The following is a 21,279-nucleotide window of genomic DNA, read 5'->3' as shown; positions in this document are numbered from 1 at the left end:
TAGTTTGACTAAAACTGGAGGCCTGTCTGCCTGCCTGTCATAAATAGAGCTCTCTTGGCTTTCAAGAGATGAAAACCTTCCCTTCTCAGTAAAATTTGAATCACATCACCATATTTCCTGTGGTATAGCAGGTAAACACTGTCAACCATTATGTACCTCTGTGTGAGCAGAGGGAACTCATGCAGGAAGAGATTCAAATCAGCCTCTAACATGAAACACAACAGTCACCTTCTGTAATGATCCAGCTAATGTGTTTGAGGCAACTTTCTATTCAAATATTTATGATTTAAAGGTGATAAATTACAAAGATGCACTGATGCTGTCAACATTTCACATCAACACATCAGAGCAGAAGGTGGAAGATCAGACTGAAGGTAAGAAAGTACCTGCTGAGTGAATATTTGATGGGTTTATTAAGTAAACAGCTGTTAGTTCAGGCTGTCCACAGATTCAGATGAAATATCAAATCAAAGGAATATATTTACATGTGTTTACGTTTAATGCACTGCAATAAAAACGCATTTGTGTACTTAAGTATTTCCCATTCATATATTTTTGTTTTTTAAATAAATTTTAATCTCGTGTGAGAATTAACATGAAACAAAATAAAAACCCATTTAAAGAAATAAAAAGGAGTCATATTTCAATTAATGTAAAATTAATTAATGTAAAAACACATTTATTTTTATACTTTAACATCAGAAAATGGTTTATACTTTTTAATAATAAATAACTTTCATATCCTAACAGTAAATTGTAAATGATTTATGTGTTTAAGGAATAAATTTGTTTACCAATAAATGTGTAATTTTAAACCTTTAGAGTTAAATAGGGTATATTTGTCATCAGGACAGAGTCATGTAAATGTCCCTCCATAACAGATCATTTGAATATTTATGTAAACTAGCTCAGATGGAAAATATAAAGAATAAATGACGTAAAAAAGTAAAAGTCAATGTGGTTTGAAAATAAAAGTTCAAAATAAGGATTACTTTAATGAGCTCTTTTATTTTTCTGAAGCTTAAAAATTATTTCAGTTCAAAATGAAATTTGCTTTGTTTGTCTTTCTTCTTGGTGGGAAATGGATTTTCAGATGTAATGTTTTTTACCGCAAAAGAGTAAATGCTAAGTTAAGAGTATACACTTTTTTTTTTTTTACATTTAGTCCTATTGTTGACAAGCAGACTTTTCTTGATGTAACTTTTGTTTTTCTCTCAGATCTATTCTGTTTTTTCACATGTCAGTTGCACAAATATCACTTTAATTGTCAGAACGTGGACTGGACTGAAGCTCTGTGGTTCTGCAGGGAATTTCACACGGATCTGGCCACAGTGAGCAGCACAGCAAACATGGACCAACTCAGAAAACCCGCTGAGAAGGCAAAGAATGCTTGGATTGGTTTGCATAACAACGACAGATGGCGTTGGTCTCTGTCTGGTCTGCAGTTCAATGACAGCGACACAAAGAGGGAAATTGGAGAACCAAAGGATGGAAAGAACTGTGAGGCAATATAGAAAAACTCCAAGGGTGAGTGGGAGACAATTTCCTGTGCAAATTCAACACATTTCCTCTGCTACAATGGTAATCAGAAGACATGTTTGTTTGGCGATTCAAATGTTTAATTTCAGGAATTAAGTCTCTTCCCACCTCTGCAAGGGTGAAAAAAATGCAGAAATACTGGAACCTGTCTTTAAGTGAAAATAGGACTTACTTGAGTGTCTTTCAATGACGATGAATGTTCACTATCAAAATTTTAATAGAAGATCAATCCATAGAGTTTTTAGTAAAATATGGAATAAAAACATAAGGATTTTAGTGGGAGCAGAACCTGGGATCATATAAAGACCACTTACGGCATTGGAAAGTTAGTTATTAGATAAAGAACACCACCATCTTCTAATTTGCTGCATGTTTTCTTTTAAAGAAATAAATAGAGAGTAGGTTAGTTTGTGCCACAACCTAAAAGTGTCTTGAATTCACTCGACACAAAATCGCATTTTTCCCCCATGACAATGTACAGAGGGTACTGAAAGTCATGGGGGAAAAATGAGCCTTTATTTTGTTGGGACACGACTGGAAATACAAATCGACGTGATCGTTTGGACTGAGCGGAATTTTACATTGAAAAGCTCAAAGCCACCGTGTGAGCTGGAGACATGTTCTCCTGCTGCTCGTTCACATTGAGCTGCAGGACCGATGGCAGTCTGAAGGCTCCCACACGTAACATCGCATCCGCCCCTCATCCACAAAACGTTCAGTATTAAGTCCGATTGCTCTGCACAGACACGATTCGCTCCGTCCACCGGCACAATGGGGACGAAGCGCTCCTCCTTGGAGCCGCCCTGGCCAGAGGTGTCGGAGAAGATAGGAAGGGGAGACAAAGAGCCCGCTTGGCGAGCGCGGAGCGCAGAGGCGTCCGCGGAGCAACAGTGTTTGTTGTGGAAGGAAACTTCTGACGCACGTGCATCGCGCTGAGGCGCGCGCTTTTCAGTCGCCGCTGCTTTATTTTACTGGTGTGTTTTTTTAGCCAGCCCCGTTACCACCATAATGCTGCCGCAACACAAGTGGAAGGAGAGATGCTCTCCCGTTCGCCCTTCCATCCACTGCTGCTGATTCTTTAAACACTGACAACAGTGTGGCAAGCCGGGGGTTAGACCCGCCTTTAGCCCCTAAGACTCATGGGAAATGGGGAATCGCGGATGTAAATTTCCTCATTATAACTGAGGGATGTAATGTTGATTATATGGTTACTGTTTGTAATTTTTTGTATGATACCTAGATTGTCAATAAGTAAAAAAAAACTAAAATAAAATAAAAAAAACATAACTGAGGAACTTGTGAACGGAATAGAGATCCATGATGTTTGGCGGATGTGGGTGTATTCAAATACATGAGCTGATGCAATGCTATGTGCTCTTACAGTGTGCTAATGAATTGCACTCAGCATGGGAGTCAGGATATGATTTGTCAGGCTGGCCATGTTGCGTAATGCATGCAGCTTGTACACTGACGCGGCTTGTGTATGTACAAAAGAAGTTAAACATGTGAAAATGGATGGGTGCGCTCTATGATCCGGAAATTACGGTAATTTATTTTAACAGGCTCAAACAGAATTGTCCAACTCTAACCGGATTTAAGGTTCTGCTTTCATTGGTTCAATGAGTAAAAAGGAATAGTAGGGCTGCACGATATGCACGATATTCATTAAATACTTCAAGCTGCCATAAGATAGTTATAGCACATTTAAGGTAACTATTTATTGCAATATCCGACGACTTAGCAATATGTGTGTTGCAAAGCCTGTTTTCGCAATAACGATAAATTTGCGGTTTATTGTGCAGGCCTAATGAGTAGATATTTTTTTTATCATCAATCAATTAACACAGAACCATAGATCTTAAAAAAAAAGACAAGGGGTTTAACACTGAACTCCAGAACAGACATTGCCCGGCGATTGGATGTGCTCTACTCTCATCTCTCCAACCGCTGCCACTTAGGGGATCTAGATAGAAAATCTCTCTTCCCTGTGGCCTCAGTAGCTGTTAAATGTTAAAAGCATACCAATTTATTTTATGTTGTTTGGATCAATAAGAAAATAAATTACAAATGTGCTTACACAGAGGATCCAGTGTCCAGGAACAAAAACAGGGATGATGATCCACTGGAGACTGGCTGCATTGTCCTGTAAAAAAACATCAATAGCAAAACATTGTTAAAATATCCAATTCAGCATTAGCTTACAAAAACAAGAGTTTTACCGGAAGTTTCTCCATCGGGTTTGCTGATATTAGTGGGAACCAAATGGTAGTGACATGGCTGTTAGCAGCAAAAACAAGTGATTGTCATCTTTACAGCTACAAGTGATGATAATAGTTTGAATTTGTGAAAGAGCTTATTTACCTTCTCAATGACCTTCAGACAACTTTTGAGGATCTAGTATAGTACATATCGCAAGTGTTTTAATTTAAAACACTATAATATTTTTTATGAATAATTATCACAGCGTATTCTCTATGCCTACCATCCCATCAACATTCTGTTCTAAACCCAGACTCCAAAAGTCAGAACAAGTCAAAATAGTCAAAATATCCAGGACCTGGTTCAACTATTGGAAGTAAAAAAGAAAACTCTTTAAAGCTATAACCTGTGTAGGTTATAACCAGAATAGAATTTTTAAGCACTGAAAATTTCTAATTTATCACATAATTTCATGAAAATTTGCAAGTGCACTGCAAAACCTCGCCATATCTTTTAACGTAAACAAATACATAAAAAAATTATCAAAACGATAAAAGTGAAGTCCGTAAAACACTCAGGATGGGGTTAAAAAGCCTCTATTAGTACACGGCTATTTGTTGGAAAGCTTGCCAACGTGTTGGAGGCGTGTGTGGATGTTAACCGCAGGTGTACTCTACCATTAGTTCCTGTTCCTCTACAAGTTTCTGACCCCAGTATTCAATGTCAGGTAACAATCCATGGATACTGGTGACATCCTTCTGCTCATTTATGGTGCTTAATTTCCATTTCATTGTTATTTTTAGTAGTTATAAAATGTCAACTTTCTCTGTACTATATGTAAATAGCAATGACTGACACTCCAGAGGCTTCTGAGGTGGTTCTTCGTCTTGGTTACTGGCAGAGGTTCCTTTTTGCGTTCCAACCCGGGCAGGGGCTACTGAAAATTTTAAAAAACTTTTATGTAAATTGAGATAAGGATAAAATCTAAACAAAAGTACATGAACATTTAATATAATAGCATACCTCTGTAAACCCGAATAAGTTCAGTGAACTCAAAATTTTTGAGGAAACAGATTACATAATAATTTTTAAGTTGACTTACTTAAAAAGTATAAGTTATTTGAACTTAAAATCTTTGAGTTGAATAAAATAAAAAAATTTAACTAAAAGTAAACAATAACTTTTTATTTAACTAACTTAAAGATTCTTACTTTACTAAACTAGAATATTTTGTTTTTATTGAACCTTAATACATTAGTCAATGAACTAAAAAACTTTAATATATCTCAACTCAAAATTAATCATTTGAAGTCTAAACTAAGCCTTTTTTATCCTTCTTAGTCAGGACCATTCTTACAAAAGAAAAACTGAGGCAGAATTGTAATTGCAAGTTTATTTTTAAACCACCTTACACAAGTACATTTGAACAACTTGTGGTACTAGAAAATGTAAAACACTGCACAATTTGTGTTAAGAAAAGTGCACAAGCCATAAAAAAAAAAAAAAAACAATCAGTCTTCAAGAAAAGCAAAAAATGAGCACTAATCTTTTTTACACCATTTCCTTATACATCTTTATAAAAAAGAGCATTCTTACATTTCAAGAAAAGAAAAAATTGTTTATTAGCCTTTTTTTTTTACACTTTTCCTACATAAAACTGTATTTTCTTAGGCTGCCCTTTCCCTACAAACATTAGCGCTCAAAAAAATACCCATTTAGGAATGTCGCCTACCACAAGCTCATCTTCCACCACAACTGCTGTACTGAGCGGACAGAAATGCACTGAACTTGTATTGTTGTTGCTGACGGTCAGAATGCCAACAGAGGTGCTGCTGATGTCTGCCTCTGGTGACTCTTTAATCTGCAAAGAAAAAAAAAACAGTGTAGTATTAAAGAGAGAGAATTGATCGTTTGAGGGAAGAAAACTTTATGCAAAAACTACAACCTGAAATTGACATTTTAAGAGAAGGTCAGAAATTACACATCAGGAAAATTATTAAAGTTGATTTAAATTAATGATTTCAAGCATTGTAGTCAAAGCAATAAATAATTTAAACATTTATCAAACTCATTACAGAAATGATGAAATGCATTGATTAAAAAGACAGAAAATAAAACAAAAACGTCACTTAAATCACATTTGCTTAATTCAATACAGTGATCTTTAACTAAAGTCATGTAGAGATTGATTTATTGCTTGAAAAGGATCTGGAAGAACAGAGCTTATATAATACAAAATCAAATGAAATCAAAATAAGACTATATGTAAGAATCATCATGATTCCATAAGGCACTGTACACAAAAAAATAAACAAAAGCTTTTGTAACATGACAATCTGAAAACAGGATCACATTTATTCACCCAAACCCCATCCCTCCCTCCACCTAACCAGTTTCACCAACATAACTCTCAGCTTGTGCTAGATGGTCAGTACCTTTCAGGACACGTCCAGGAATTCCATCCGACCCAGCTGCTGACCTAGTATTCACCCTCTGGAACTCTTTCCTGATGTCATGCTCTCACAGTTAGCACTCGTAACTCTCCACCAGGTTGTGTCTTTGTTATTGGGCAGTTTTTCAACTACAGCTCAGAACATCTCCATAAAAATGACACAACCTGCTGGAAAGAATCCCCTTCTTGCCAATGCAACTTAAGAGCAAAGATTCAGTTCAATTTTATTTATATAGTCCTATGTCACAACAAAAGTCGTCTCCATGGGCTTCATACCGGCAATTGTACAAGAACATGAAATCATAATACATTAGGTATTGGCTAAACTAAACAGACTAAACTAAACTGGGCATCCCTGCCATTAGATCCCTCTTACACAGTAAGGAAAACTCCTTTAAAAAAATAAATAAAAAAAGACTCCTCCCCCAGGACGGACAGGCGATGTTCCAGAACTCTTAAAGAATTACATTTTCTAGTTCAACAACTGCATTTTTAAAGTCCAGCAGATTGGCGTCATCCAGATGAAATAGGGGACGGCTGTGGGCCCCAGACGAGTCAGAGGCGAGGTCCACGGTCAGGTACAGGAGCACAGATGAGCTGGAGTGCAATATTTTAGGAGACTATGTGCTTTACCTCACAACATTGCTTTGGCATGACTTTCTGGTTAAGTTATATTACCCACACAGCTGGAGTATTAACCAGCACACTGTCACTGGTACTATTTAGTGAATAAAACATTATCCATCATAAAGTACCTACATTCCAAACTTTGAAGAACTGTGGGTCCTCCTCACGTTTGTATATGGGAAGCCAGTACAGGACAGGAATACCATTAACATCAGCAGTCTGCTCTTGCTGCACAGAGACAAATACAAATTAATATGGCAAACATATTTCAAATGACTGCACCCTTTGGTCTGGCTCAGATCAGTTCATTTAGTCTTTTTAATTATCTTAAAATTGTACAGTTATTTCAAAAATACACCAAACATAAGATGACATTACATTCATATTTACAAATGCATTGGGATCAACGTTGATGTTTTTTTCTCCAGTGAAGCAAACATTTACAGTCAGTCACTGAATTAGAAACGCTCAGTGATTAATATGAACCGATCCAAGTCAGCCCCTTCTTTTAGCTATACTAATGCATAATCTGGATTATGCCATGCAGTTACACCTCACCTGTTTATCATAGAGGTGCAGAATGTCGCATAGAGCCTTCCGGTTCGTGCTGCCTTCTGTCTCAAAAAGATCAGCATCCGTGGCGTCTGTCTGTCCAGGTCAAAATAAAACTGTTTTCGCAGGTTGACATTTGTGATGCGATGAAACTCAGCTCACATCTACAAAAAATAAAAAAATAAAATGTTAAACACAATTTAAAGCTTTTTCAAGCTACTGGTAGCTTGGAAAAACTGCTGCATTTTACAATAGCCTCAATACTCTGTCCACAATATGTAATCTAGGATGCATATTAATATTTTATGGATGTTTTAGGAAGAGACAAAACTGTTATATTAAAATATTTGACATTGTGAAACACAAATCACAACCAAACCAGGGGCCAAAATACAGTTTTTTGAGTCTTAAGCAAACTATATCATACATTTAGTACTTTAACTCGAGCCCAATTCAGGACAAAGTTATAACTGCTACATAACATTAACTTAAGGTAGGTTGGACATTTTTACTTATTCATAATTAATTTAATTTGTCAATAATGTCAAATGTTCTCCAGGAGGATTCATTGGACTGAGAGCTGCCCGTGTCTTAAATATTGCAGCCATGTTAACTACAATCCAAACTTACCTCCGCTCTTATTTTTCAAACGCACCGCCGGTTCACTAAAAATAAGATACGAGAACAAGTTAGCGTAAGGCAGTTAGCTTAGCCCACATTTGCATTTATTAGGTTACTACGTGAAATACAAGTTACAGAAAAACATAACGATTACCAAATCACAGAGCCTGTGGTAAAATGTAGTAGAAAAAAAAGGCAACTCCCACCGAGTCGTATATGTGGCTGTGGCAGCCGCTCTGCCAGGGCTAGCTAGCGGTTAGCTAGTAGTAACGGTTAGCTAGTAGTAACGGTTAGATAATTTAAAATGTGCGCCAACCAACTCGGTAAACGTAAAACTTGAAACTTTGCCCCAACAACTTCTTTTAACCACAAGCAATAATTCTCTGATGACATGATACTGCAAAACATACATAATTGTTAAATTCAGAACAAATATTATTCGAAGATACATACAAACTCGTGGAGCACGTCATGAATACAAAGGATATACTAGAAGGAACATCAAAAGAAGCAACAAATATATAATACAGAGGCGAAAGTCATAAAATATAATAAAAAATAAAATAATACGACTTACCTAGACGTATGTGCGTTATCAACTTGGGCCAGTTGACACTCGCATCAGACCTCCGCCATCTTGAAGACTTCTGTGGCTGAGTTCACGTTCATGGGCGTACGTTATGACGTCATCAGGTCTCATTACTCATAAGTTTTGACTCCAAGGTTTCATTTACTCAAAATGTTTCAGTCCAATAAAGATATAACTGTGGCAAAAGTTGAATCGGCTTATAGGTTTTAAGCTGACTCAACTTGTTTGTTACTTTTGAGTTCAGTGATTATAAAACTTTTGAGCTCATTGGAATATTCGGGTTTACAGTGATAAGACAACCCTCCCATGGATGTCAGTTTGCATCTTCACAGCCGAAGGAACAATGTGGCCGTACTGGATCATAGCCTTTTGGTTTTTTGCCATTGTAGTGATGGAGTATATTTCTTTGAAGAAATATATGGGTTGATGGGGTTGTCATGTTTAAAAAGTAATTATTTTTCCTCATTCCTGAGAACAGCTGCTCCACTGTCTGTTGACAAGTACAGCAAGCCCACACTGTAAACCCGAATAAGTTCAGTCAACTCAAATATCGTATGGAAATGGACAAATTTTTTTAACGTTATCTTACTCAATAATATAAGTTAATCCGAACTTAGAATTGCTTGAGTTGACATTTAGCACTTTCACTAACCAGACCTATGGTGAGTAAAAGCCGGATTTCCACTGCATGCAAACACCACACAGAAAGGAATGCTGTCACCAGTACCCAAGCTTGATCCGAGGTTTTTTTTGTTCCGAGTCAGGAGCACTAACCGCTGTGCCACTGCATTTTACAGAATCTTCTCAATTTGGTGGCATTTCTTTATGACGTAATCACGTCTCTCTTTGCTTACAAGTTGTGACACCAAGGTTTCATTTACTCAAAATGTTTTAGTCCAATAAAGATATAACAAGTCAAAGTTGAATCGGCTCACAGGGATAAGCTGACTTGACTTGGTTGCTACTTTTGAGTTCTTTGATTATAAAACTTTTGAGCTCATTGGACTGTTCGGGTTTACAGTGACAAGCTCAAGTATCCTTGGAGCGTCTGTTCTGTCTTTGCTGTTGCCTTGATGGAATACGTAATTTAAAGTATAATGCTGTGAGGGTCCAGTGAGTAGATGTCCGTCCTTGTCAGCTGGCATCTTTAAATTTCTCAGCCACGACATGTTTACAAGAACCTTGCACTCTGAGACCTGCTGGATTTTCTGTGGTGTTGAATCCAGTAACCTTCCATTAAAAGGTCCAAATATTCCACATATACCACAGGCAGCCATGTGGTTAGCATGCAATGCCAGTCTCCGCGCATAGTGATAGACTATAACATTAGGGAAGTGCTTCCACGACAGCAACATATCAACAAAGTCACGTGGACTCTCCGCTCGAAGGTTAAATTTTACCTAGTGCACAATTCCACTCGGACAAGTGATTACATCCCACCCACCTGTAAGACAAAATACCAAAAATATAATGTCTACATCAGTGGTCCAAAGGAATTTCTTCAGTAGGTAAAAAAAAAAAAAAATAAATAAATAAACATTTCCAGTATGTAGAGAAACTTATTACTATCATACTTGAAAGTAATAAAGGACAATTTGATTATAAAATAAACTTTTCTTCAACATATCAGAGGCACCCCAAACCTTCTCAAACACCTTGTTATAGTCGGACCTATTTGACATCTTCTCCCACAGTCTAAGGACAAGATCCATTTTGGAGCCTTTGCTGTCTACACCACAGTTTGCAAAGTGACCTCACTTCAAGGTATCACAAATCAGAAACCTGTGTTTGATGTATTCTTTGGTATCTAAATCATAATTTAATCCAGATTTGAGCAGTCCAGGTCGTGTGGTTTTCGAACAGGACCTGGTTCTAGGTTATCTTAGGTTTTAATTTTTTTTTTTTTTTTTTTTTTTTTTAACTTGTCCTGTCCAACAGCTAGGCAAACAGATGAGAGCTGAGGGCCTCTTGTGTTGGACATATTTTATTTTAACAAGAGGGGTTATTCATCTTCAGACAAACCAAAGGTATGTCTGAATAAACCCCTTTTGTAATTGAGGCCAAACTTTATTAATTTCAATCATGTTTGAAAATCTTTGGTGTTGGACCGGACGGAAAAGGAAAGAGGGGAAGAAGAGAGAGGGACGTTAGAGAGAGGGGGGGGTAGGAGGGTGATAATAGGAGGGGAAGGGGGGTAAGACCATGAAGCAGCATAGAGCAGACAGGTTTACTGGTTGTTTATCGTTACGGTACGGTTCAAATGTAGTACAAAAAGGGCGGGGCCTGTTCACACACACTCAAATATTATCAACACACCTGCTAGCCGCAAAAATGTCCACATGTCAACATGCACACAAAACAGATAGTGTTCACGAACGCATACCTATGCCTTTAAACCAACTAGTGTGAAATCTTTCATTCATTCAATCATGCAAACTATTAGTGCAAAGGTGAGCTAACACCTGTGCTCAGGTGAGTGTTTATGTTCTTCTAAAATGGATGGTGGAATGTGAAAAGAAGGAGGAGGAGCGCCCAGCCACCCCCACACCCATACCCCCGCCGCAGCAGCAGCCGGAATTCCCCCAACGCCACACGGGAACAGGCAGGGAACAACCGCCCCCCGGGCGACCAAGACCGCCACCCAGGCCAGGGCCAGCAGGACCGCCGCGAGGCCCCCAGAGCCAGAGAGCAGGGAGGCGCAGAGGGAAAGAGAGCGCCGCCCCAGCCCAGCCAGGAAAGCAGCCCCCCGCCGCGCCGGAAGAGCCCAACGCAGGGCCCCACCGGAGAGGGACGCCCACAGCCCCAGACGAGCACCCCACCACCACCCAGGAGTTCCGGGCATCCCCCCGCCCCGACCCCAGGTACGAGCCAGGACCCCCCAAGGGAGACCCGCTCCGCACTCCAGGCAGCCACCCACCCGGCCCTCGGTTGGTCCAGGTAGGAGCAAGGCAGGGGCCCGCCGCCCCCGCCCAGGAGGGGGGAACCCCGGGGAAAAAAGGGCGGCCCACAAGGGATGTCATAAATATGGCCCGACCAGGCTCGGCCATGTTGGAAGTTTGGCGGGGCCCAGCGCCCAGGGGCAAGGACCAGGACCCACCCCCCAGGGACACGAACACCCCCGGCTCAGGTGTAATATGAACCCCCCCACCGCGCGGAGAGAGCACCGCCGGGCCCAGGGAGCCGGCACCCAAGGGACACGGCCGCCATCGCCAAGGGGCCCGCACCCCCCACCAGGGAAGGGGTAGGGGACAGATGGACCCAGGTCCCACCTTCCTTGTAAAATGTGTGTGCGTGTATGGGTGTTTGAGAGGGTGTTTGTGTGCATGTGTGTGTGTTTATGTTTGAATGTATATATTGAAGGGGGAGGGGTGTGTGTACTAAGGGGGGTGCAGTTAAAATTGGCGAGTAGGGCACTAAGGGGACATCTCCTGATTACTCACAGTGATGTCCCCTCACCCTCCACACCAAGGGGCCCTAAATGTCTAAGGTGCGGTTAAAATTGGCGGGTAGGGTGCCAGGAGGACATCTGCTGCTTGCTTGCAGTGATGTCCAAGCACCCCCCCCCTACCAAGGACCCTACATGTCTAAGGTGCAAATAAAACCGAAAGAGGGGGGGCCCACTTCATACGGCAATCATAGGAGGGGGGCCACTGCCAAGTAGCCCCCCCCCCAAGGCGCATCGCAGGCTAGACCCCCCACCCCCTCACCCTAATATGAGGTTATATAAGGAAGGGGGTAAGTTGGGGACAGCTGGTAGACTGTCCCCCGGTGGTCAAACAGCCGTCCCCCAGCCCACCCCCAGCAAAGGGGCCAGGGCCACCCAGCCCAGGGGCCCACCCCCGGAGGCGCCGACACCCCAGGCCCGGCACCACCCACCCCACACAGAGAGAGAGGAGCCAGAAAGCGTCGCCCCCCCCCCGCCCGGAGCAAGCCCAGGCCCCCACCCCCAGACGCCGGCCCTAGAAGAGCTCTGGTCAGGCCTCGACGGGACCGAGGAGGCCAACCGGCCGAGGCAACCACTGATTGCCTCAGCGGAGACCCCGACCCGCTAGCCCCCCCGACCCGTACTAATAATGGGCCCCCCCTCCCCCCCAGAACGCCCCCCCCACAGGACAGGGCCGACAAGCCCCCCACCCCCTAAGTCATGGAGTCAACCACAGGAGACCAGAGAGACTGAATTCTTTCAAAGTTACTTGAGCTTTGGGCTGACATTTTTTCCAAGCTGATATGATCAAACAGCAGATTTCTGTGTTGACTAATGTTTATATTTTTCTTGTTTTTCCAATTTATTAAAATAGTTTTTTTGGCAATACAAAGAGTTATGAAAATGATAGATGCTAATCCTTCTTCTATATCGATGGCACTCATGTCACCAAGCACACAAAGTGACGGTGAGGCAGTGATTGAAACCTTAAGCCAGACTGATAAATCGGCACATACCTGCTGCCAGAGAGCCTGGACAGGAGTGCAGAACCACAGTGCGTGCATGTAGCTGTCGGGTAGATTATTATCACAGTGCTCACAAATGTCTGAGTTACTGAGACCCATCTTGAACATCCTCTGTCCAGTGTAGTAAATTCTGTGAAGAGTTTTGAGATGGATTAGCTGCAGATTTGGACTTTTTGTCAGTTTAAAGGTGTTTAGACAAAGTTCTGACCAGAAGCTTTCATCTGTGCTGATGCTCAAATCTGCATCCCATTTTTTTGTTGGAAGGGAAATATTGTTATCTAAATTACATAAAAGTTTGTATATTTTGGAGAGAGTTCTATTCATTGAAAAATTAATCAGAGTTGTAACTACATCTGGTAGCTTTAAATCGTCGTCTTTAATTTTATACTTTTTAGTAATACTTGATTTAAGTTGCTGATATTCCAAGAAGTTATTTATTCCATGTTTGTCTTGAAGTTCCTGGGGGGTTATGAATCTTCTATCAATAATTACGTGCTCTAGTTGTTTTATGCCCCCTGCTTGCCAAGCTGGGAAGTGAATCATTTTTTTGTTAATAAGGATGTCCGGGTTGTTCCAGATGGGTGTCATTTTGCACGGTTGAATTGATGATTTTGATATTTTGAGAAATTCCCACCAGGCTGTTAAAGTGGCATTTATATTTATGCTTTTGAAACAATCCTGTTTTTTAACTGTTTGGCTAATAAATGGTAGCTGTGACAGGTTGATCTTCCCACATAACGCCTGTTCCAAGTCTAACCATGAGTTGGTTTCTGGATTATTTTTTAACCATTTTAAGATATATTGTAATCTATTTGCAAGAAAGTATTTGTGGAAGTTAGGTAATTCTAATCCTCCACAGCTTTTTGCAGATTTTAAAGTTTTTAGACTAATTCTTGCAGGTTTGTTGTTCCATAGAAAGCTTGATATGGATGAGTCTAATGTTTTGAACCATTTTAATGGCGGTTGTGTGGGAATCATTGAGAAGAGATAATTAACCTTGGGTAAGATTTTCATTTTAACCGTGGCTACCTTGCCCATAAGGGACAGAGGCAGGTTGGTCCAGCGTGTTAGATCGTCCTGTATGCTTTTCAGTAATGGGGTGTGGTTTAGCTGCACCAGTTCTGATAGTTTGGGGGAAAAGTAGATACCCAGATATTTGATATTTCCTGTTTTAACTGGAATTGTGAGTCTTTGTTCCATATTCCTGTTGAGTGGTAATAAAACAGACTTATTCCAATTAATGGAATAGTCTGATATGGAGGAGAATTCATTTATGATCATTGCTGTTTCATTTACAGAATGTAAATTCCTTAAAAACAGTAATATGTCATCCGCATAGAGACTAATTTTATGATGGCTGTGTTTGGTTTTTATTCCTATAATGCTCTCATTCTGTTTTATTGCTGCAGCTAGAGGCTCAATAAATATAGCAAAAAGAGAAGGAGAGAGTGGGCAACCCTGTCTGGTTCCTCTTCCAAGAAAAAACCTGTTTGAAGTCTGTTTATTAGTTCTAACTGATGCATTGGGGTTGTGATATAATATTTTGATCCAACTGATGAATGCTTCTCCAAAACCAAACTTATGGAGGGCGGCAATAAGGAACTTCCAATTTACTCTGTCAAAGGCTTTTTCAGCATCCAGCGATAGTACCGTCATTTCCTGGTTTTCAATGGTGGCAAAGTCTATTAAATTAACTAGTCTACGGACATTATCCTCCGAGTGTCTGCCTTTGATGAATCCAGTCTGGTCGAAGTGAATTATGTGAGGAGTGATTTTTTCTATTCTCTGTGCTAGTGCTTTGCAGATATTTTTTACATCTGCATTGATTAAAGAAATAGGTCGATAGCTTGAAGGACTAGTGGGATCTTTGTCTGGTTTTAGAAGAAGAATTATGTTGGCTGAGTTCATGTTAGGTGGCATTGATTGGCTCTCATTAATAGATGTGACCGTTTTATAAAATGTTGGTGCCAGTTGTTCCCAGAATTCTTTATAAAACTCAGCAGGAAAGCCGTCAGGCCCTGGTGCTTTACCATTGGGCATAAGTAACAGAGCTTCATGAAGTTCAGACAACCAGAGCGGAGAGTCTAAGTTTGTGATTTGATCCTCATTTAGCCTGGGTAGGTTTACATTATTAAGAAATGAGTCAATACTTTGCTCTGACGGATTGATCTGCGGTGTGCACAGGTTTTTATAAAAGTTTTCAAATGCGTTATTAATCTTGACCGGGTCATGAGTGACATTTCCTGTTTGGTCCGTAATAGAGGTGATTGATGATTTTTCTCTATTAATTTTAAGCTGATTAGCCAGAAATTTGCCAGATTTATTAGAGTTTTCAAATCTTTCAAGTCGTAGCCTTTGTATTTGAAATTGTGTTTGTTTATTAATGATGTCATTTAACTGCAGCTTTAAATTTTTCAGATCTCCCAGAATGTGTTCCTGTGCAGAAGCAGCATAAGCAGTCTCCAGGGTTTTGATTTTATTTTCTAATTCTAATAAATCTGCTTTCTCTTTGCGTTTTTTGTGCGTTGAATAAGAAATGATTTTCCCTCTCATGACTGCCTTTGCTGTTTCCCAAAGAACGCACGGTGGGATGTCTGGAGTATTGTTGAAGTCTAAGAAGGTTGCCCACTCTTTTTTAAAGAATTCAAGAAATTCCTGGTCCTTTAACAGAGAAGTATTAAACCTCCAGGTTGTAGCAGAGGGTGTGGATTTTTCCCTAGAAATATTTACAGAAACTGGTGCATGATCACTGATAATAATTGGATGGATGTTGGAACTTTGAATATTTTTTAAAAGAGAGTTACTGATTAATAAATAGTCTAAACGGGAGTGTGAATGGTGAACTGGAGAAAAAAAGATGAACCCTTTAGTGCTTGGGTGACATGAGCGCCACGCGTCGCAGAGACCCAAATCATTCATGTACTGCTTTAGAATACTTGCAGACCGCCAGGTATGCTGATTTGTTGCTGTGCTGAGTCTGTCAAGTTCAGGGTCCAAAACAAGGTTGAAGTCTCCTCCTATAATGATTGTGGAGTCAGAGTGAACTGAGAGTGAGGTGAAGAATCTGTGAAAGAAGGAAGAGTCGTCAACATTAGGGCCATAAACACTCGCTATACAAAAGTCCTTACTCTGAATGGATATATTAACGATTACAAATCTGCCTTCTGGGTCAGTAACTGTATCCTTATGAGTAAAATTAAGATTTTTATTAATTAAAACAGCTACTCCTCGTTGTTTGGAGTTGTAACTGGCAGAGTATATAACTGGACATTGTAAGCAGCACATAAGGTGATTCAAAGAATTTGATAAATGGGTCTCCTATAGTAGAGCTATATCTGCTTTTAGACCATACAGGTGATTTAACACTTTCAGTCTCTTTGGGCCAGAGCCAAGTCCACGCACATTCCAGCTAACGATGTTAAGACTGTTCATAAGTCCTCTGACTGAAAAGGTGTAAAGCTAAGTAGTGCTTGTGTACCAGTCCGTGTGCGCGTGCCCGCATTGAGAAGCGCTGTGCGCGTGAACGTTTTCTGGCTATGTGAGCTGCGTGTCGCGTGCGTCCTATGAGAGCCTGTGTGAGGTGATTGCAGTATGTCGGCGTGTGTGTGCGGGATCGCATGTGCACGCCCCTGTGTGCGCTTGTGTGCGCGCGCGCCCGTTCCGTGCATAGATAAATACTTAACGAGGATGAGTTGCTTCCAGGTGATTTACATATGATGAAGGGGGAGAAGGGGGAGGGAGAGGAAAGGAAAGAAAAAAAGAGATACAAGGAAAAACGAAAACAACAACAAAACAACAATAGAAACATGAGTGGGACTGAGGTGACGAAGAAAAAAAAAGACCTGAGATCGAGGTGTGGATTATTGATGATCCGGTTTTCCATTCACTGAAGTTAGTTTAGCGAGTTTCTTCTGGGCAGCGCAGATGTTCTCAGCGCGGGTCTGAAAGCCCTCAGCACAGCCACGGGGTGATCTCCGGGTCCCGGAACAGCCGGCCGTCCACTTAAAGTTTGTCAACGGCCACAATCGCTCTCGAACCAGCAGCAAGATGCTTCCTCCTCAGCGGGAACAGGATCTTCCTTCTGCGGAGGATTTCTGCCGGGAACTGGTCATTAACGCTGTAATGCGTGCCTTTCAGTTCCCGTCCGCGGCCCTTCACCAACTCCTTCTGTTTGAAATGTTCGAATTTAGCCACAATAGGACGCGGGCGCTGGTGGTCGGACCTTCTTCCTCCGAGGCGGTGAACCCTGTGGAAAGAGATCTTCTGCACCTCCTCCTTGGGTAGCTTCAGGTGGACCTGTAAAAAGGATCTAACGGTGGCCTCGGGGTCTTCTCCTGCCTCCTCTGGAACCCCCGCGACCACTAGATTGTCCCTCATGCTCCTCGACTGAAGATCCAGGAGGGTTTCCTTGATGGATCGGTTCTCCTCGGAGAGACGGGCGGTGTCATTGCCCAGGATCTTGACGGTCTCTCTGAGGGCCTGGTTCTCCGCTGCGAGCTCCCGCACCTGCTGCTGGCTGAATTCCAGAGACTCCCGCAGACCTTGAAATTCTCTATGGAGGATCTCCAGCAAATTGAGGCGGCCATCAAAGCTGGAGAGCTTTTTATCAATCGAATCCAGGATATCGCTCATTCCGCTGCCTGGAGAGGACACAGCCCCGGGAGAGTCCTCAGGCCGTTCACGCTTGGCGGAGGGGGTGGTGGTGGCGGTTCTGGGCTTCACCATGTTGCAGGTATTAAAACACTCGTCAATGAAATTCTCCAGGTCCTCCAGGCTGACAGAAGCTTAATACTCTTAACAGGTTATGTTAGTTAGCAGGAAATATTTTAATATGGCGGAAAAATGAAACAAGATCGAAAATGTTTGTTCAAATGCTTACGCGCCGTCAAGTCGACTCACCACACTCGTCTCGCTGGGTCTCGCGATACTACAGCATCACCTCCCACCTACAGCATCACCTTAGGTTTTAATTTTTAAAATCAAGGACACTAGATAGTCCCGCACCATAGTTTTTTAGGGATTAGGGTGAGAATTTGGACACAGCCTAGATGTACGTTTGTGTTTCACGGACGAAAGGGTTTCCATGTGGTAGGCCATAGCAGGCTCTGCATCCTTTTTTACACCAAGTCTTTTTATTGGTATTTCAACTTTAAACAGAGGGTACAAGGATATAAGTTGACAGAGTATACAAAACCGATCCCCTCACACCCTCCCCTCCCTCCCCTTACTGCACCACTCTTTCAAATTGCAAATTATTTTTTAAAATATACATTGTCAAAAGAAATAAACCTCTCAATTGCACATTTCTAAAATACAGAGTCAATCATCAAATATTCTAACAGCAGTGACGTCTAAGTTCTTTATATAATTTAAGAAGGGATTCCAAGTGGAATAAAAATCTTGTGTAGAACCTCTAGCAGAGAAGCGAATTTTCTCCAAAACCAAATACTGTAAGATATCATTTATCCACATCTTTAACGTTGGAGGAAAGTCATCCTTCCATTTGAGAAGAATAAGTCTCCTAGCAATTAGGGTCCCGAAGGTAATTATGTTTTGTGCTTTGTGGTTGAGATTAAGATCCTGTTGGATTACACCAAATATTGCAGAAATTACAGAAGGCTTTATGGCCCTTTGTAAAACATCTGAAAATACTTTAAATATTGAATGCCAAAAGTAACTTAATTTTGCACAGGACCAAAACATATGTGAGGTAGTGGCCGTTGATTGTTTACATCGATCACAAATTGGATTAATATCTGGAATGAATTTTGTAAGTCTTGCTTTAGACCAATGGAGTCTATGTACAATTTTAAATTGAGTAATCCTGTGACGTGAACAAATTGAGGACGAGTATATTCTGTCTAGACCTTTCTCCCATATCTTCTCAGTGATATTTAAGCCTAAATCCTCTTCCCATTGGGTTTTTAGCAATATTAGAGGTGTCTTTTGATTTGCATTGCATGTGTTTAGCAAGTAGTAAATGTTCCCAATTGTTCCCCTGACGTTTACGTTAAGTTTCAAAATGGAGTCTAGAAGTGAGTCAGGTGGGCAGGACGGGAAATGAGGGAATGAAGTTGAAATAAAGCTTCGAATTTGAAGGTATCTAAAGAAATGGGAGCGGGGGATATTATATTTAATTAAAAGTTGCTCAAAGGATGCAAACATACCATCAATGAATAGGTCCTCAAATGAAACAATACCTCTTCTGCTCCATTCCCAAAAAGCTTTATCTGTAGCCGAGGGTATAAACCTATGATTTTTATTTGTGGGTGTACATTTTGATTGGCTTTTCAGGGAAAACAATTGCCTAAATTGTCTCCAAATTTTCAGAGATTGTTTAACTATGGGATTTGAGGTGTAATTCGATATAGGTTCAGAAAAAGGTAGTTCTGACCAAAGCAATGATTGTAGAGAGGCACGAGGACAAGAAGCTCCCTCCATATATAACCATTTTGGGTTTGTGGATTTGTTAAATTGTAAATCTTTCCAATATAACATGGATCTAATGTTGGCAGCAGTAATATTGGAAATTAGGAAGGGATAATCCACCTTGTTGACGGTGTTGCTGTAAGATATTTTTCTTATTCTAGGTTTTCTTTTATTCCACAAAAAAACTGATATTAATTTATCCACATTTGTAAAAAAAGATTTAGATAAATGCAAAGGGATGCATTGAAATACATATAAAAATTTTGGGAGCACATTCATTTTGACTGTTATTTCTCCCTCCCAGTGAAAAGGGTAATAGACACCAACATTCTAGATCTTTCTTGAGCTGAGTTAATAATGGGATGTAGTTGGCCTTAAAAATATCTTTAAATGAGTGTGTAATCCAAATACCTAAGTATTTAAATTTTTGTGAAGTGACTTTAAATGGAAATGGGTCCAAATTCATTGACTTAGCTTCTGGATTTACTGGCATAATTTCACATTTGTGAAGATTAACTTTGTATCCTGATATTTTACCAAATTCTTGCAAGAGATTTAAAGTGACTGGTAAATAAAGGTAAATGGACAAACTACTAATGATCCAGACACAGTTGCAGATGCCTTCAACAGAGGTTTCTTTAAATCTGTATCCTTAATTGCTGCTCGTTTTAAAGCTAATGATTTGCATGTTTGTTCCATAAATAAGACCTAGCCTATACTTAACTTAATGACTGTCACTGAAACTGAAGTCGCACAAATAATCATGTCTCTTAAGTCAAGCAGAACAAAAGACATATTCGGCATGGATACTTTTGTGCTCAAAGAACTCTGCTCATCCTTAACATCTCCCTTAACCACTATTCTCAATCAATCCATCTCTGAATCCATATTTCCAAGCGCATGGAAGTCATCAGTGGTGATTCCAATCTACAAAAATGGCGACTCCATGTTGCTTTCAAATTACAGGCCCATCAGTATCATACCCACAGTGTCCAAGATCACAGAAAAACTTATTGCCCAACAAATCATTGAACACCTCAACAATACATCTTTTTCTCTTCATCCAATGCAGTTATGTTTTAGAGCTCTGCACTCAACAGAGACAGCCAACTGCTTTTTCACAGAAAACATAAAACAGCTGTTGGATAAGGGGGGTGTAGTTGGGGCTGTGTTTCTTGATCTAAAAAAAAGCATTTGACACTATAAATCATAAAAAGCTACTGACTAAACTAACCAAATTTAATTTCTCCTCTAGTACCATAAAATGGATAGAATCATATTTGTCAAATAGATCCCAGTCAGTGAGGATAAATCACTGTCATTCCTCACCTCTCCCTATCTCTACAGGTGTCCCGCAAGGTTCTATTCTAAGGGCCTTTACTTTTTTCACACTGCTTCACTGGAGCAGTCAAGTCTATGTCTCAATATAAACAAAACAGTTGCAATGTTCTTTTCCAAAACAAACCGCAAAAATATTCTGGCTGATGTTTTTGTGGGAGGAAAGAAAATAGACATTGTTGAAAAGTTTGAATACCTTGGGATTTTAATTGATACAACTTTCAATTTTAAATCACAAATTCAAAAAGTTTGTAACCGTGTGAGGTTTAACCTGTCCAATTTTAGATTTATTAGGGTAAATTTGTCACTGCAAGCTGCCACAATGTTCATGCATGCAATGATTTTATCACACATGACATACTGTCTCACTACGTGGTCACAGGCAAACAAATCAGCATTAAAACCTCTGGAGTCACTTTACAAACAAACAATTAAAGTACTGGATAAAAAACCAATAAGACATCATCACTGTGAAATTTTACAA

General features: G+C 40.3%; 1 long non-coding RNA gene across 1 annotated transcript; it reads right to left on the bottom strand.

Moving 5' to 3' along the window:
• Positions 1 to 5,116: 5,116 nt before the first annotated feature.
• LOC144987083 (uncharacterized) lies at positions 5,117 to 8,691 on the bottom strand. Its single transcript, XR_013650948.1, has 5 exons — positions 8,568 to 8,691; positions 8,000 to 8,034; positions 7,376 to 7,533; positions 6,950 to 7,045; positions 5,117 to 5,599 (listed from the first exon to the last, which is right to left on the bottom strand). It is a non-coding gene; the product is annotated as an uncharacterized LOC144987083 (long non-coding RNA).
• Positions 8,692 to 21,279: the final 12,588 nt, after the last annotated feature.

This window comes from Oryzias latipes, chromosome 18 (genome assembly GCF_053564925.1).
Source record: "Oryzias latipes strain Hd-rR chromosome 18, Olatipes_Hd-rR_3.1".
Lineage (NCBI taxonomy): Eukaryota > Metazoa > Chordata > Actinopteri > Beloniformes > Adrianichthyidae > Oryzias > Oryzias latipes.
The sequence above is the reverse complement of the archived record's forward strand: the minus strand, read 5'-3'. Positions and strand labels throughout refer to the sequence as shown.